General features: G+C 39.0%; 1 protein-coding gene across 9 annotated transcripts in view; it reads left to right on the top strand.

Annotated features, from left to right (window-relative positions):
• Window positions 1-18399, top strand: part of CNST (consortin, connexin sorting protein) — a 115417-nt gene that overhangs the window by 5345 nt on the left and 91673 nt on the right. The window contains exon 1 of one of the 9 annotated variants that reach the window (XM_016942064.4): window positions 10851-10922. The exons of the other annotated variants lie outside the window; for them this stretch is intronic. The gene's annotated coding sequence lies outside the window, so the exon portion shown is untranslated. Of the gene's footprint in view, window positions 1-10850; window positions 10923-18399 lie in introns of those variants that run through there. 9 annotated transcript variants of the gene reach the window in all.

Raw genomic sequence — 18399 nt, 5'->3', positions numbered from 1 at the left:
TTCTATCTTAGCTGCATTTTGAAAACTCAGTGAATTAGGTGACTGTGGTTTTCTAATTTGAATGAAGGTAAAGTAACCTTTAAAAATGGTTTTTGGCCAGTCACAGCCATGCCTGGGACTCACGCCTGTAGTCCCAGCTACTCTGGAGGCTGAGGTGGGAGGATCACCTAAGCACAGGAGGTCAAGGCTGCAGTGAAGCATGACTGCACCACTGTGCTCTGCACTCCAGCCTGGGTGACAGAGTAAGACCCTGTCTCAAAAATACATACATACATGAATTAAATAAAGTACTTTTTTATATTATAGATTTTGAAGTAAGATATTAAAAATTTGGGAACTTTATAAGATTAAATGCTGCTGTCCTTGAGTATTTGATAGTATACTGCTTATATTTTGATTTTTTGTATGCATTGTCCTTGTTCATTATTTTTCTCTTCTGCAGCTTTTATTCCCAGTATACAACTAAGTCTTAAACATAATTTTTAGATGAACTGAAAAACATTGCCTAAGATTTTTCAATAAGGATTTTTGTGAAAATGTGTGTGGTTTGTTATTTAAATAGAGATGAGATCTCACTGTTTTGCCCAGGCTAGTCCTGAACTCCTGGGCTCAAGTGATCCTCCTGCCTTGACTTCCCAAAATACTGGGATTATAGACGTGAGCCACCACTCCCAGCCAAATGTATGTTTTATTTATTGAATAATAAATAGTGGAGTTATTTATTTATGGGTGTGGGATGTGGTTTTTTTAATTATTAATTTTTTAGAAAAATAGAAGCAGGGTTTCGCCGTGTTGCCTAGGGTGGTCTTGAACTCCTGAGCTCGAGCAGAGTGCCTGCTTCAGCCTCTCAAAGTGCTGGGATTACAGGTGTGAGTCACTGCACCAGGCCTGAGTTATTTGTTTTTACCTCATGAAGCAACAACTAACATTTTAGATTTTTTTCCACTTGTGAAGCATGAAAAAGTTTACTTAAATTGGATCTTACAAGGATTCATGTAACCAACGGGATTTCCTCCCTCAGCGTCAGCTCAGGTGAAAAGAGGGGTGGACGTTTGTGCAGATTATACTGGTTATGATATTGTGAAATGTAGTTTCCTGGAAAAGTCATTATTGATACCCATTTTTGGCATCTTAATTCAAATTCAGCCATCAGGCTTTATTTTAAATGATTTACACAGCAATCTCTAGATTCTTTTTGCTACAAGTATTTTAAAATTTTTGTGGTGGAGTTCTTCGGCATGCCAGTTAGAGTTATACCTGTAGCATTGGATAAGCACTGTAAAGAGCCAAAATTAGAGGTAATACCCTTGCTCTTCCCTATTTTAATCATGTAATATAGGTTTTGTGACTTGGAAGAAGATTGTCTTGTTACCATTACATTTGAACTCTTGTTTTAAAATTAATCTGTTAGATCATATATTCACCAAAGCTCATCTTTTCACTAGCCAGAGAAAGCTGTATTTCAAAATAACCTAAAGTAAAATAGTATTTAATTCAAGAAGTTAGTTTTTATTATATCAGGTGGCCTCTTGGTTGGTTATAGTTTCGTGCATTCTGATGCCTGCGGGCTTTTTATCCTTCCTGTCTCCACTGCATAGCTGGGGAAAACCTAGGGATTGCCCGGTGAATGCCAACAGAGCTTTAACCTATGTGTCCATGGCTTGCCTTCCCTGAAGCCTCAAAGAGAACAGCTGCGAGTGCAAAAACCTTATGAGCAAAATTTCTGCTCCAGGAACACTTATCTGGGCTGAGGAAACATATTCTAAGAATATCTGTTTTGTAACTAAAGCTTCCATGTACTTGTGTAACGCTTTGTGTAAAACCACGTACTTTGTATAGCCTTTGCTGGAGAGTTTCCATTTTCCTCCAGCTCTTCAGTGTAAGTGAAAAAATGTGCCCAGAATGTCTCTATAGATTATTCTGCCTTCCCTCACCTTTTAGTTTTTTCCATGGAAAGCTGACAGGTCACTCGAAGTGGTGGGGGGTAGAAGTACACACCTTTGCCTCTTTTTTCCTTCTTGATTACAGAAGTAGTAATGCTCCAAAGATGTTTTTTAATAAAACTGAGTCTCGCTCTGTTGCCCAGGCTGGAGTGCAGTGGCGTGATCTCAGCTCACTGCAAGCTCCACTACTCCTGGGTTCACGCCATTCTCCCGCCTCAGCCTCCCGAGTGGCTGGGACTACAGGCACCCGCCACCGCGCCCGGCTAATTTTTTGTATTTTTATTAGAGATGGGATTTCACCGTGTTAGCCAGGATGGTCTCGATCTCCTTACCTTGTGATCCGCCCGCCTCGGCCTCCCAAAGTGCTGGGATTACAGGCGTGAGCCACCGCTCCCAGCCGCTCCAAAGATTTTTTAAAAAGGTCAATAAATTTTAACTTGAGGAAAACATGGTTATTCAAAAATTCGTGTTTTTTCTTTTTCTTTAAAAAAAATTTTTTTTAGAGACAGCTTGTCGCACTATCACCCAGGTTGCCATGCAGTGGCAAGATTATAGCTCCGTGCAGCCTCAAACTCCTGGACTCAAGCAATCCTCCCACTTCAGCCTCCCCAGTAGCTGGGACTGCAGGTATGCACCACCATGCCTAGCTAATTTTTTTTTTTTTAACTTTTTGCAGAGATAGGGCCTCCCTGTGTTGCCCCGGCTGGTCTAGAACTCCTGGCCTCCTCCAGGAGCGATCCTCCTGCCTTGGCCTCCCAAAGCACAATACGTGTATTTTTCAGAGGGAATTCTCAACTTTCATCAGATTTTTCAAGGAATATGTTACTCAAAAAAGGACAACAACCACAGCATCAATTTGACTTGGTTGGTTATTGCATGTCCTTCCTAAATCTCTCTTATAAGCAGCTATGGTTTTATAAGGATTCCTATGTAAAAGCATCATTTTTAGTAGTATTTTATTTAAAACAAAAATAATTTAATGGATTATGAAGGAAAGTCATAGTGAGTCAAAGAACAAATCTGAACAAATCTTCCTCAAGTATTTTATTTATTTATTTATTTACTTATTTATTTGTTTATTTATTTTTGAGACAGAGTCTCACTCTGTTGCCCGGGCTGGAGTGCAATGGCACGATCTTGGCTCACTGCAGCCTCCACTTCCCGGGTTCAAGTGATTCTCGCCTCAGCCTCCTGAGTAGCTGGGATTAGAGGTGCCCGCCACCAAGCCTGGCTAATTTTTGTATTTTCAGTAGAGACAGGGTTTCATCATGTTGGCCAGGCTGGTCTCGAACTCCTGACTTCCTGACCTTTTGTCAAGTGTTCAGACAAAAATGTGCACAAATGTTTATAACAGCATTATTCACAGGAGTCAAAAAGTAGAAACAGCCCAAATGTCCATCAACTGATGAATAGATAAATAAAAGGTGATATATCTGTACAGTGGAAGATTATTTGGCAATAAAAAGAAATGAAGTATCAGTATATAGTACAACATGGATACCCCTTGAAAACATGCTGAGTGAAAGAAGCTAATTGCAATAGACCGCATACTGTATAATTCCATTTACGTGAAATGTCCAGAATATGTAAATCTATAGAGACAGAAAGTACATGAGTGGTTTGAGTGATTGCCCGGGGCTGTGGTGGGGGTTCAGGAGAATGGGAAATCACTGCTAGTGGGTATGTAGGGCAGGGGGATCTTTTCGGGGTGATAAGATGTTCTAGAATTGATTGTGTACAATTTTGTGAATATACTAAAAGCTATTGAATTGTGCATTTTAAGTGGGTGAATTGTATGGTATATGAATTATATGTCGATAAAGGTGTCATGAAACTCAGCTAGAAAAAATACAAGTTTATCATAGAAAATATGTAAAATACAGAGAAGTGGAAGAGAAAAAAAGTAATTAGCATTTTTTAAAATTCCCTATTTTTATTTCAATGATAAAAAATAATATAAGCTTATTCAAGAACAATACTGACACTTTAAAACAACATTCTCATATAAGATTTCAGTGCTCTCTGGGCGCGGTGGCTCGCGCCTGTAACGCCTGTAATCCCAGCACTTTGGGAGGCCGAGGCGAGCAGATCACTTGAGGTCAGGAATTCAAGACCAGCCTGGCCAACATGGTGAAACCGTGTCCCTACTAAAAATGCAAAAATTAGCCAGGCATGGTGGCGGGCGCCTGTAATCCCAGGTACTCGGGAGGCTGAGGCAGGAGAATTGGTTGAACCCGGGAGGTGGAGCTTGCAGTGAGCCGAAATGGCGCCATTGCACTCCAGCCTGGGTGACAAGAGCGAGACTCTGTCTCAAAAAAAAAAAAAAAAAAAAAAAAGATTTCAGTGCTCAAGGTTGTATTTCTGTTTATAACTGGTGGTTGGGGGGGAGTTAAATTAATTTTGCCTTTGGGACAACATCACATCATGTTTTAGAAACAAAGATTTCTCAGTAATTGGTGGTGGGAGAGTTGGATCCTCACGTGCCTATGATAACCGTGCAGTCACAGTGTATACCGTATTCCACTAGTGAACAAAACTTTAATTTTTACAGAGCAGCATCGTGTTCAGTGACTATTATTTTAACTTTATTGATTTTTTTTGCATGTCATAATTTGTAAATTTGGTTTAATTGTGTTAGAGTTAGAAGCACATACAAATTATGTTTTTACATCCTTTTTTTTTTTTCTGAGATGGAGTCTCACTCTGTCACCCAGGCTGGAATGCAGTGGTATGATCTCCACTCACTGGAACCTCTGCCTCCCAGGTTCAAGTGATTCTCCTGCCTCAGCCTCTTTAGTAGCTGGGACCGCAGGCATGTTACCACGCCCGGCACATTTTTGTATTTTTAATAGAGACGGGGTTTTTCCATGTTGGCCAGGTTGGTCTCTAACTCCTGACCTCAGGTGATCCACCCACCTCAGCCTTCCAAAGTGCTGGGGTTACAGGCGTGAGCCACCGCACCCAGCCACAAATTATATTTCTTAATTCTTTTTATCCTATTACCCCTTCCCTTGGCTACCACCCCCTACCCTCCACCCACATCCACAGTGCTTTAAGATAAAGGAGATTAATTTCGCCTGTAGGAATCCATGGGAACTTGGCCTTCAGACTTCAGGCAAGCACCAGAGTGGAAACATTTGGAAGTCTCGTTCTAACATGTTTTTACTTTAAAATTTTTTTTAAATTGGATTAGGTTTTTATGTTTTTAGAACCATCTTGCCCTCCCTTTTCTAGCTTTTGACGGGACATTGCCAAATTAATAGGCTGTTTTGAAGATTACTAAGATGGGCATCTTTCATTTCAGTAGGGAAAAGAACATGTACTAAAGGAATTATTCAGGTGAAAATGCTTTTGTGATTAAAAATGTTCTTCAGAACTGATACTTCTCATGAAGTAAATTTCAACAGTACAAGCAAACCCTGTTTTTCTGTTGTTATGACTTTGTCGTTCTCACCTCTCCTCCACACCTCCCCACCACAGCGTCACTCCCTTTATAGCCTCTTCCTACTGGTACCTCCTTATTCCGGTTCTCTTTCTAGACCCTCTGCTATCCTCTGCGTTTATTTTGAACTGAACTTTGGATTAAAGTACTACCTTTTTGTAGCTGTTACTCAAAGTTTGTCTTCACTTGTGCTTGGAATTTGAGGTTACTCTACTGTTGTTCAGACTTTACCTTTAAAATTCCAGGAGCATCCTGTTAGTAAAACAATGAATTTTAAAAATTTCGGTAAAGGTGGTCATAATTCTTACAGGAACCAGTTTTATCCCATCTAGTTCATAGATTTTCATTTTGCCTTTTTAATGGGCATAGAATTCTCTTTCATGTTTTTCTGTAGCCGAGAAACCTAGTCAAGAATGTGAGGTGAACCTTTCAAGTAAAATTGTAGTTGAAGAAACAAAAGTGGAAAGGCTAGGTTAAAATAAATTTGACCCTGGCCTAATTCCATTTATCTCATACCCACTTTAGAAAAGAACTAAAACAGTCTGTGCATGGTGGCTCACACCTATCATTTCTTTGCGTTTTTACTAATTCATGCTTCTTTTTTGGACTTTGCTGACTCGTCCCTGTATTAATCTTTCACTGACAAAAATATCCTCTGTTCTCAAGTTTCCCTCTTCTGTTTCCTACCAGATAATACTTGTGGTTTTTTTGTTGTTAAGTACATTTTAAACATCATCTTTAGAGATATAACCATTTTTTTCTACATCTGTTTCCTTGGGTAAAAGGTAGTGAGAGACTTTAGTATTGTAGTTCAATTGAACAAACATTAATTAAACACCATTCATATGCCTGGGCTATGTTTTGGTGAGGATTGTAAAAGAAGTAATGGGCACAATTCTCCTGCTGCAAGCATTCAAGCACTTGAATTCCAGATGGGAAATAATATATATGCATGAAATAACTTGAGAAAAATTCTAAAACAATAAATAAGCAAATTCGAGACAGTGTCTACTAAATACCAAATAAGTTACAGTGCTTTAAAATAAGCTCTAAAATTATTGTGCTCTAAAAAAATGGGTCTCTGAAAATGTTTCAGTGTGGATTCTGTATTAACCATTGCCTTCGGCTGGGCGTGGTGGCTCACGCCTGTAATCCCAGCACTTTGGGAGGCTGAGGTGGGCGGATCATGAGGTAGGAGATCAAGACCATCCTGGCGAACACGGTGAAACCCTGTCTCTACTAAACATACAAAAAATTAGCCGGGTGTGGTGGCACGTGCCTGTAGTCCCAGCTACTCGGGAGGCTGAGGCAGGAGAATTGCTTGAACCCGGGAGGCGGAGGTTGCAGTGAGCCAATATCGTGCCACTGCACTCCAGCCTAGGCAACAGAGAGACTCCGTTTCAAAAAAAAAAAAAAACTATTGCTTCAAATTATAATTGGCCTCTTCTAAGTCTAAATAGTATTATTACAATTTCTGTTCCTCCTTCTCCTAACTTATCAAACTCTTCAACCCCAGCTCAAATTCCATCTTGCTTATGGAATCTGCCCTACATACCACAAGCAGCACAGAATCTGGAGCCAGTCTGCCTAGGTTGAGTCCTAATTCTGAGAACTGTTTGACTTTGGATGAGTTGCTTTACCTATTAGTGCTTCAATTTGCTTGTCTGTAAAATGGTAGTGCTAATAATAACTACCTAATAGGACTGTTGTGAGGAATTGTTACTATATGCATGGCAAAGCGTAAGCACTATATAAATGTGTCTTGTTATTCTCATACTCTGGTATTACGGTCACTTCTCACAATAGACTTAAACATTTCTATAAAGTGATTTATCTGAGCTTAAATATTTTTTGGAATTTTATATTTTGTATATTCTGCTCTATAATAGCTGTTTGTGTTAACATAAAATTAGCATCTCTCTTCCATCCTCACCTTTAGAAGTGAATTGATGTTACCAGAGAGTGTCCATTTATCATCCTGTGACTTTGCAGATCCCTGGTCAGCTTTTTCTCTTTCCTGTTTCTGTTAAGTATTTATTCATTCTGCCTTGTTGCCCATTAGGTTCTGCATGTGTGCTTTTCACTAGCTTATTATAAGCTCTTCCTCCCAAGGAGCAATGCTGTTTCAGTGATGACAACAAATGTGATTATTGAACTCTTAGTGCTGTGCATCTTGCTATCACTAGAAAATTCATGATTCACAAATAGCCAGTAGCTGGGCTAGGTGGCTCACACCTGTAATCCCAACACTTTGGGAGGCCAAAACAGGACGATCACTTGAGCCCAGGAGTTCAAGACCAGCCCAGGAAACATGGTAAAACTCCATCTCTTCTAAAAATGCAAAAATGGTGGGCACCTGTAATTCCAGCTACTTGGGAGGCTGAGGCAGGAGAATCACTAGAACCTGGGAGGCGGAGGTTGCAGTGAGCCAAGATTGCCCCACTGCACTCCAGCCTGGGCGACAGAGTGAGACTCTGTCTCAAATAAATAAAAATAAAAATCACACAGAGTCCTCAGCAGAGTAAATAAAACAAAATTTCTAGCGGTTGACATCTGGAGACTATTTACAAGGATGTTCTTAATGTATCTTTATGGATGACTTTAGCAGTTTCCCATGAATTGTCTCATTTTATTCTTACAGCAAAGAAACAAAGGCTCATAGAGTTGAACTAATTTGACTAAGATTTCACAGCTGGCGAGTATCAGAAAACTGTATTTGCACTGAGAAGGGAATGACTCCAAAATTAGAGCTTCCTTTCTTACTGCTCTGTCTTATCTCTAGTCTTAGTTCTTGTTTTGAAAAGGAACTTCTGGTACTTAGGAATGACGGGGTTTATCTTCTTGAAAGTGGTAATAAACTGTACTAAATTTCTAAGATTAAAAAATTAAGATGTAACATTACCAGTTTTCTCTTTTATTGATGCTTTCCTTAGATTTTTTTAAAATAAATAATCTCTTGTACCTTTTTTTGAGAACCGTATGTAGATTTCATTCTGGACATATAAATATTAAGGGTTAGGTAGCATTTAAAGTATTTGTGGTCAGAAATTAAATGAATGCATGAAATACTGTACTCTTTTTTGAGTAAATTCTAAAAATAATCCCTAATCATTTCATTACAGACAGTTGGACATTATTTTGCCATTTACCAATATACTTTTTTTTTTAATATACCTTAAAGACCAGAGAGAAAGGTAAGAACAGTTATGAAATTGCACTTCTCTGATTAGAAGACTTATTCAGGAGGACTGGAAGCAGAATTTTCAGACACGTTTCTTTCTAAATGGATTCTATTAACTTCCACGGTACTTTGTTCATAGCAGACCTTCAAATATTTGGTTGGCTTCATGCAAAAAGGAGCTATCTCTTTACTCCCTTCTGTATTGCTGATGCGAATTGAATTATCTTTTAAAGATTCAGCATATTTTATGGGGATTTAATTTTGAGAACATTGGTGTCTTTCTGAAGGTTTCTTTTTTTTTCTTTTTTTTTGAGACAGTCTCACTCTGTTGCCCAGGCTAGAGTGCAGTATCATGATCTTAGCTCACTGCAACCTCTGCCCCCAGGGTTCAAGCGATTGCCCCGCCTCAGCTTCCTGAGTAACTGGGATTACAGGCGCATGCCACCATGCCCGGCTAATTTTTGTATTTTCAGTAGACGGGATTTCACCATGTTGGCCAGGCTGGTCTTGAGCTCCTGACCTCAAGTGATCTCCCCACCTCGGCTTCCCAAAGTGCTGGGATTACAGGCATGCGCCGCCATGCCCAGCCTGAAGGTTTCTTTATAGCATGTAAAAAAAACGTAATTCATCGAAATATCCACTCACATCCTGATACTTCCTTGAGTAATAATCTTCTGTCTTTAGCTGCTATTTCTGTCCTGTATTTTCATTGCAATTGTATGCTTTTCTTCTTTAACCATTCCCATACATGGATATGGTAACAGCCACATTGGATGAAACTTCATCAGTGTCTCCGTGCTGTATTTTTTCTACCCATACCAATCTTTTTTTTTGAGACGGAGTTTTGCTTTTGTTGCCCAGGCTGGAGTGCAATGGCGCAATCTTGGCTCACTGCAACCTGTCTCCCGGGTTCAAGCAATTCTCCTGCCTCAGCCTCCCGAGTAGCTGGGATTACAGGCATGCGCCTCCACGCCTGGCTAATTTTGTATTTTTAGTAGAGACAGGGTTTCTCCATGTTGGTCAGGCTGGTCCCGAACTCCTGAGCTTGGGTGATCCGCCCGCCTTGGCCTCCCAAAGTGCTGGGATTCCAGGCGTGAGCCATCACACCCGGCCCATCCCAGTCTTTTAGAAACGTAGTCTGGGTCCTTGTAAAGCACATGGTTGCTTAAAAACATTCCATTACAGCTGCAAACTCCTAATGTGTTCTAGAGGACATTGCATTTTCCATTTTCCATTTCTTATAAACTTTCACAAAAGCAATATAAGTAAATAGCTGATAAAGTGTTCTTTGTGGCTTTGAAGAAACGTTAGTAGCTTAGGAGATGCCCTTTACCAGCAGCCCGTTAGTACTTGGTTTATATTATTTTTTATTCATATGTCTGAGCTGGATTCTGTAGGGAGAAATGAAAAATGTTTTATAGGCAAAATTTTATGAGATATCTGCTAATATCATAGGCAAAAGTATTTTTGCAATATGTATTATATCTAATTAATTTAATGGTATCCAGTATAATATAATATCCTTTAACTGGGGGGTTTTTTAAATAGAAGTGTCTTTTCATTACAGTTTAAAAGATGGTTGTAAACTTTCATATAAGTCAAGTACGCAGTTGTTAATAACCTTATATGTATGTACTCCTTATATTTAGCAAGATGAAATTTTTCAGATCCATATGCTAAGAGTTATCAGATTTACTGGCCCTTCACACAAATCAAAAAACGAAGTTAAACACGACTTTGCTGTTGCTGTTTTTCTTTCCTCTGCCTTCTCCCACTGTATTCTATCTCTCACCATCTGTTACTGACAGTTATCAGCATAGAGTGACCTGTACCTGGAGGTGGGTTCATAACTGTCTTTTACCTTCCACATCTACTCAGTCCTGCAAACTGTGAACTCCACCTCCATGCTTTTTTTTTTTTTTTTTTTGAGGTGGAGTCCCTGTCTCCCAGCCTGGAGTGCAGTGGTGTGATCCCGGCTCCCTGCAACCTCCGCCTCCCAGGTTCAAGTGATTTTCCTGCCTCAGCCTCCCTAGTAGCTGGAATTACAGGCATGAGCCACTGAGCCTGGCCGGGCTTACGTTTTGTATCCTTCTCCCCTTTACCCCCTAGTAATTGGTTCATGGCCCACTAGGGGAAAAAAAGATGGTCTTTCACAACAGATAGTCTGAAAAGCGCTGGTCTAAATTCCTGTATTGGGCTCTGGCCCCGCCTCCGTTTATCAGGCTCGTCACTCACTACTTTACTTCAGCACTCTTATTCCAAAGTCTAACTATTCGCTGTTCATTCTGTACTTCCTCACCTTTTTATTTGGTCCTGTTTATTTCTTCTCTTGAGATTACCTCTCCATGCACCTCAGGTATGAGTAGAATGGAGGGAACACACCATCTCAGAGCTGGGTTACAATGTCCTCTTGTCCAGTGTTATCTGCTATATCAACATTTCCTCCAGACCATGGCTGAAGATGAACAAGGCAGCTCAGCAGATTGAAGGTGCCTGGGGCCAGCACTCATTCGCCCTGTCTGAGAAACGCAGGGACCTCCCTGACCCTGTTGTCCACCCGTTAGCGTGATGAGCAGCTGTGGATTTCATCTGTGTTTCTTGGGCAGGGGGGCATGTAGGTATAGAAATGGATACTACCAATTGGATTGGCTGATTTAATACCTCATGAATATCAGTACCTTCATGAGTATTTTGTGTCTCCTCTGGTCTTGTGAATATTTGGTGGTTATGAGTCCTTTCATTCCTTCCTGTGTTTACCATACAGATGCCCTGTTTACTTTCTCTGTGTCTATCTTCTCACGCTGTTTGCTCTGCACTTATTTTCATCTCTTTTATTTGTATCTTTGATTTTCTGTAATGGAATTGGATATTCTCAAATATTCACGCATTACACCTTTCCACAGTAAAAGTAACCTTCATTCCTCTGACTCTCAAAGAAATTGCCTGTCATTGATCACATTCTTCTTTGTAGCAAAGTTTTTTTGAGAGAAGAGGAATGTTAGGGCAGGGTTTATAGACATAGCGTATAATTCATTACCTGCTAGAGTATCAGCTCTTGTATTTTTATTAGCTACTTTTAGAATATATAGTCCTCAGGGCATGTTGTGTCTCATCTGTCTCTCTCTTGCCTCATTGTATTTAGTATGTGGATCTTGTTTGTTGTAGACACTCAAAATTGATTACCCTGAAGGCTGGTGAAGTTTAGTTAAAGCACTCAACCTCTGAGATCAGAGTTCAGTCTCATGTGGAGGCTTATTTGCTTTGTTTCATGTCCTCATAGTAACCTTGAATGCTGGCCAACTGGCTTTTGGTTAAAAAGAGCACTGGGTAAGACAAAGAATTAGCACTTGTATTGCATAAGCAGTTTAAAACCAGTGTTCCTCTGAATGTGGGGCAGGAGCATCGTGTTCCCATTCAAAGGGCAACATTATATCATAATTTTTCAAGATAAGAAAAAGTAGACAATGAGGATGGCAGAAGAAAATATATGTGAATTTGCCTGTAACTGTACTTTTTTTTTCTTTTTAAGAGGCAAGGTCTTGCTGTGTTTCCCAGGCTGGAGTGAAGGGATGGTCATAGCTCACTGCTGCCTTGAACTGCTGGGCTCAAGCAATCCTCCCGCCGCAGCTTCCTGAGTAGCTAGGACCACAGGCACACGCCACCAAGCTCACCTAATATTTTAGAGTGTCTGTAGAGATGGGGTCTCGCTTCAAGACCCAGGCTGGTCTTAAATCCCTGGTCTCAAGCGATCCTCGCAGAGTGCTGAGCCACCATGCCCAGCCACATACGTTGGCTTTCTTGTATAGGTATAAGAATTCAGTGATGTATCTATGTTAGAAGAATCTGAAATCGCTAAGAAATATGAAATTTCAAATTCACTTATATAAGTCAACATTTTAAGAATTAATTTTCTTTAAGTGAAATAAACCAGGGGCAAGAGTTTCAAAAAATGCATTCAGATGTCCACATAAAGTGGGAAGAATGGCGGTGCAGTCAAGAATAAAGAGGGAGCACAAATGAAAATTGGTGTCGAGATAGACTGCAGAAACCTGGTCTTTCCATTATGATGAAAAAAATTCCAGCGTAGGTATCAGTCTTATTGATACTTTGTACTCAAGTAGAAGATTAAGGTACAGGATTCTTTTAGCCAGATTGTGGATGATCTGCATGATGAGATTGATTTGAAGACAGTGTATGAAACCAAGTCGAATGGAGACGGAGTGTGTAGTGGAACTCATCTCAGTAGACCGTCCCGGCAGCCCTGCAGTCCTCCACAGCTGCCAGGACAGTTACTGTTCAGTTTCCCACACTGGCTATTTTAAACCTTCTATATGCTCCCCAACTCCTTGCTGCCAACATACCACTCCCTCCCCGCCTCCAGTATATGGATCTCCTATGAGTCTGTTTCTGCTGTTTTTTTCCCCCAGTTTTCTTTTTTAAATCAAGACGTGATCTCTTGTATGCCTGGTTGTTTTGGATTATATACTGAATATTACATATGAAAAGTTGTGGAAATAGTTTCAGCCTTTGCTGGATTTTTCTTGCAGAGAGGATTGACTTTAGTTTCTGGCAGGCAACAGGTTAGAACAGACCACCTTAATTCAACCAGAGATTAGATGATTGATTCTGCTGGGCCTTAGTCCCTGTGAGCACTGATCTATTTCAGGCTTGCCTTTTCTTCTGGGGAGTATCACTTTTAGGTCCCACCGCAAGGCCTGTGGTCCCCTCTTCTTGGAAGACCTCAAACTCTGGTTTTTCGTCCAGCTCTGTGAGCCTGCTCAACACTCTGCTCAGCTTTTCCGGCTTCCAAACTGAAGCTTTCTGCCAGCTTTTCTAGTGATCAGCAGGAGGGGTTTGTCTGAAATGAGCCAGTCTGCCCTTGCCAGAAGTACAAGCTTTCTTATGTTTGTTTTTGCACATGTTTAAAATGACAGAGCCAGGTGCTGGCTCACATCTGTAATCCCAGCACTTTGGGAGGCCGAGGCGGGCAAATCACTTGAGGTCAGGAGTTCGAGATCAGCCTGTCCAACATGGCGAAACCCTGCCTCTACTAAAAATACAAAAATTAGCCAGGCGTGGTGGTGCATGCCTGTAATCCCAGCTACTCAGGTGGCTGAGGCGGCAGAATCACTTGAATCGGGAGGCAGAGGTTGCAGTGAGCCAAGATCACACCACTGCATTCCAGCCTGGGCAACAGAGACTCTGTCTCAAAAAAAAAAAAAAAATATATATATATACACACACACACACACACACACACACACGCACACACACACTATATATGTATACAGCATAAGTGCATATGATTTATGAACAGATATACCTACAGTGGGTATACTCTCAATCAGTTTCTTTGCCTACACTGGGCGTGGTGGCATACATCTGTAATCCTGGCACTTTGGGAGGCTGAGGTGGCAGGATCACTTGAGGCCAAGAGTTTGAGACCAGCCTGGGCAACATAGTGAGACTCTTGTTTCTACAAAAAATTTAAAAATTAGCTGGATGTGATGGCACGCACCTGTAGTCCCAGCTATTTGGGAGGCTAAGGTGGGAGGATTGCTTGAGCCCAGGAGTTCAAGGCTGCAATGAGCTATGACCTTGCCACTGCACTCCAGCCTGGGGTACAAAGTGAGACCATGTCTTGGGGGAGAGGGGGAGAGATATATATATGTGTGTGTGTGTGTGTGTGTGTGTGTGTATGTGTGTATATATGTGTGTATATATATTACTGATAGTATGCTTATAAGCAAAGATATATGGTATATCTTTGATATGTATCTTTATTATATAGTATATATAATATATACCTTTTATTATATCTGATATATATTATATATAAAGCTATATAGCTTTGATATATTTCTATATATAAGATACATACACAAGCTCTATCTTATGTATCTCATCTATATCAACTTTATATGAGATAAATAAGATACATAGATATATATCAAAGATATTTCAAATATATAACATATCTTTTATATATATCTATATATAAGATATATATGCAAGCTATATCTTATGTATCTCATATATATCTTAGCTATATCTGAGATATATAAATATATAAATATAAGTACACCACCAAAGTTTGGAGACTCTTGCATGTTAGTCCCTCTTTTTTAACGTGATGTTGGTTCAGTAAGTATCTGTGGCCTGCCTGGTAAAAATTTTTCTAAATGCACAAAGATGAATGTCAGATATCTCATGATAATTTCTAATGGGGTGGTTATATAGCCCAACATATAAACCTGAAGAAATGAACTCATAACATTAAAGGAATGCAGCAAATAAAGAGTCTTATTGGTGAGTTTTATTTGCTGTGTAACCTATTTTTCTACATTGTACATATTTGGAAAACATCTCAAGATATTGGAAATTGTTCATTTTGTGACCTCCTTAAAGTAGCAATTTGGTATTTACAACATATACACCTGAAAACAGCTGGTTTTTAAAAGTAATTTAAAAATGATTATAGTGGTTAAGGATACAGGCTCTGGAATCAGATTCTAAATTGAATCCTGGCTTTGCCACATAATAGCAGCGTGACTGAGGCCTATGCGTTTAATCTTTCTATTGCTGTTTACTTCTATAAAAAATGGAAATAATTTTAGAACTACTTTATAGGACTTATAAGGATTAAATTATATATATGTAACAAACTTAAAACACTGATACTTAGTAAATCTTCAATAACTGTTAAAGAGATGGAGTCTTGCTATGTTGCGCAGGCCGGTCTGGAACTCCCAGGCTGAAGCAAGCGTCTCACCTCAGCCTCTTGAGTAGCTGACACTACAGGCACACCACTGTGCCCGACTAGTCTCAGCATTTTATTCAGATAATGCAAGCTATTTTGTCAGGCATCTTAAAAGAAGGTTCTAATAAATTATTTGCTTTTGCCATTGTATTTTCAAGAATTGACATTTTAAAACAATGTATAGTTTTATGTGTCTATTTAATGAGTAAAGTATAAGACAGTTTCCATGAGGATATATAGTTGATACAGGCAGTAAACATGATTTTTGTTTTAAAAGAGGTGGCTATAGTCTGAACCAAAGTATTTTCAAGTCTTAGATTCTGTTGGTTGTGGCTTAAAAGTATGATTGCAGTACATTTTTACAACAAAGAGGTATTTAAAACCAAATAAGCACAATTTGGATGTGTTTACTTCTCTTGTTTATTTAAGTAAAACTTGTGTATATCTGTGCATAAGAGACGGAAAAGAGAAGAGAGATGACTCTTTATCTTCATACTGCTTGGGTATACCCACAATGAGGCTTTTGACCTGTCATTTCCATTTATGTAATGGATTTTGAACTCAAAAGCCCTGTAAATACATAAGCGATCTTGAACCAAGCCCCATTGTGAAAGGCAGGATTGAGGAATATGAAACAAATTATGCTTCCTTTCATTCACTTTATCTGCCCCAAGGTTTTTTTCGGAATATGAGTCACAGTTTCAGTTAATTTCTTCATATTTTTAACAGTGCTTTCTCTTCATAACCGAAAATCTATATTTGATGTTTTTTTCCCTTAGAATCATTATCTTCACATTTATTCTTGTTTTTCCTTTTGTGTCTTGTAACTTTGTCACATTTTTATCCTTCTTGCCTACCTTATAGCATAAATTTTCTCTTCTGTGGCCTTTCTTTTTGCTAAATGAAGAACTAAATCTTTATGAAATTATATTTTTTATTTTTATTAAAGAAATGTTAAAACAATGTGATTTACTTTTGTACTGTACTATTATGTAGAAATTTAAGTATTTAGAATGATTACTGAAAGGCCGTTTTACTAGTTTTAATGACAATACTATTTAACTTTTATGAAGTGCCAGGGGTATTTGGAATATGGGGAAGTACAAAAAAAAAGGAACAGCATGATCTAGTGATTTACATTGTGAATATGGGAAATAAGGAGGTAAAAATTAATTTTAAATAGTATCTATTTCCTTCCACAAGTATTTGCATTTGTTTAATTACAGTAATAATAATATCTATATCCAGGAAATACCTATAGCATAACTTGTATTAGCAAGGAAGAATCCAGAATGGAGTGATTCACCATGAGCCATATTTGGCTACTGTGACACTGTCAAGGCAATGTCATAGACAGCAGCATCGTCCAATAGAAATATGTGAGACATATATGTAATTTTGTGGTCTAGTAACCACATTAAAAATTTTCAAAGGGATAAATTAATTTTAGTAATAGTTTATTCAATATATCTAAAGTATTATTTCAACATACAATCAATATGTAGAATTAATAAATTCTTTTATATTGATTTTATTCATACTAAATCATTGAAATATGGTATGTATTTTATAAATGTAGCACATCTTAATTTGGACACAATTTTCATTGGAAATGCTTGAACTATATTTCAATTTCATAAAATGTACAGGTGAAAAAATTCACATACCCAAGTTATTCCAAACATACTTGAGTTTTTCAGTAACTGAATTGATGTCCATTTAAAAATTTAAATTTATTAAAATTTATAAAAATGAAAAATTGAGTCCCTCAGTGTGTGTTCATATTTCAGGTACTCAATAGCCCTGTGTGGTTAGTGGCTACCATTTTGAATAGCATAGGTATAGAATAGAGCTCACAGTTGAAGATGTCAGCTAAGAAACCCTGAATCATTATTATTATTGTTTTATTTTATTTTATTATTATTATACTTTAAGTTTTAGGGTACATGTGCACAATGTGCAGGTTTGTTACATATGTATACATGTGCCATGTTGGTGTGCTGCATCCTTTAACTCGTCATTTAGCATTAGGTATATCTCCTAATGCTATCCCTCCCCCTCCCCCCACCCCACCACAGTCCCTGATGTGTGATGTTCCCCTTCCTGTGTCCATGTGATCTCATTGTTCAGTTCCCACCTATGAGTGAGAACATGCGGTGTTTGGTTTTTTGTCCTTGTGATAGTTTGCTGAGAATGATGGTTTCCAGCTTCATCCATGTCCCTACAAAGGACATGAACTCATCCTTTTTTATGGCTGCATAGTATTCCATGGTGTATATGTGCCACATTTTCTTAATCCAGTCTATCATTGTTGGACATTTGGGTTGGTTCCAAGTCTTTGCTATTGTGAATAGTGCCGCAATAAACATACGTATGCATGTGTCTTTATAGCAGCATGATTTATAATCCTTTGGATGTATACCCAGTAATGGGATGGCTGGGTCAAATGATATTTCTAGTTCTAGATCTCTGAGGAATTGCCACACTGTCTTCCACAATGGTTGACTAGTTTACAGTCCTACCAACAGTGTAAAAGTGTCCCTGTTTCTCCACATCCTCTCCAGCACCTGTTGTTTCCTGACTTTTTAATGATCGCCATTCTAACTGGTGTGAGATGGTATCTCATTGGGGTTTTGATTTGCATTTCTCTGATGGCCAGTGATGATGAGCATTTTTTCATGTGTGTTTTGGCTGCATAAATGTCTTCTTTTGAGAAGTGTCTGTTCATATCCTTCGCCCACTTTTTGATGGGGTTGTTTGTTTTTTTCTTGTAAATTTGTTTGAGTTCATTGTAGATTCTGGACATTAGCCCTTTGTCAGATGAGTAGGTTGCAAAAATTTTCTCCCATTCTGTAGTTTTAATGAACTCCTCATTAAACAAGGAAGAGGTTTTATTCAGGTGGGAGCTTCAGCAGACTTGCATCTTAAGAGCCAAGCTCCCTGAAAAAGAAATTCTTGGCCCTTTTAAGGGCTTACAATTCTAAGGGGTCCACGTGAAAGGGTTGTGATAGATCGAGCAAGCGTGGGGAACGTGACTGGGGGCTACATGCATCAGCTGACAGGACAGAAAGTT

Source organism: Pan troglodytes, chromosome 1 (genome assembly GCF_028858775.2).
Source record: "Pan troglodytes isolate AG18354 chromosome 1, NHGRI_mPanTro3-v2.0_pri, whole genome shotgun sequence".
NCBI classification, from domain to species: Eukaryota; Metazoa; Chordata; class Mammalia; order Primates; family Hominidae; genus Pan; species Pan troglodytes.
This window is presented reverse-complemented; position numbering and strand designations above follow the sequence as displayed.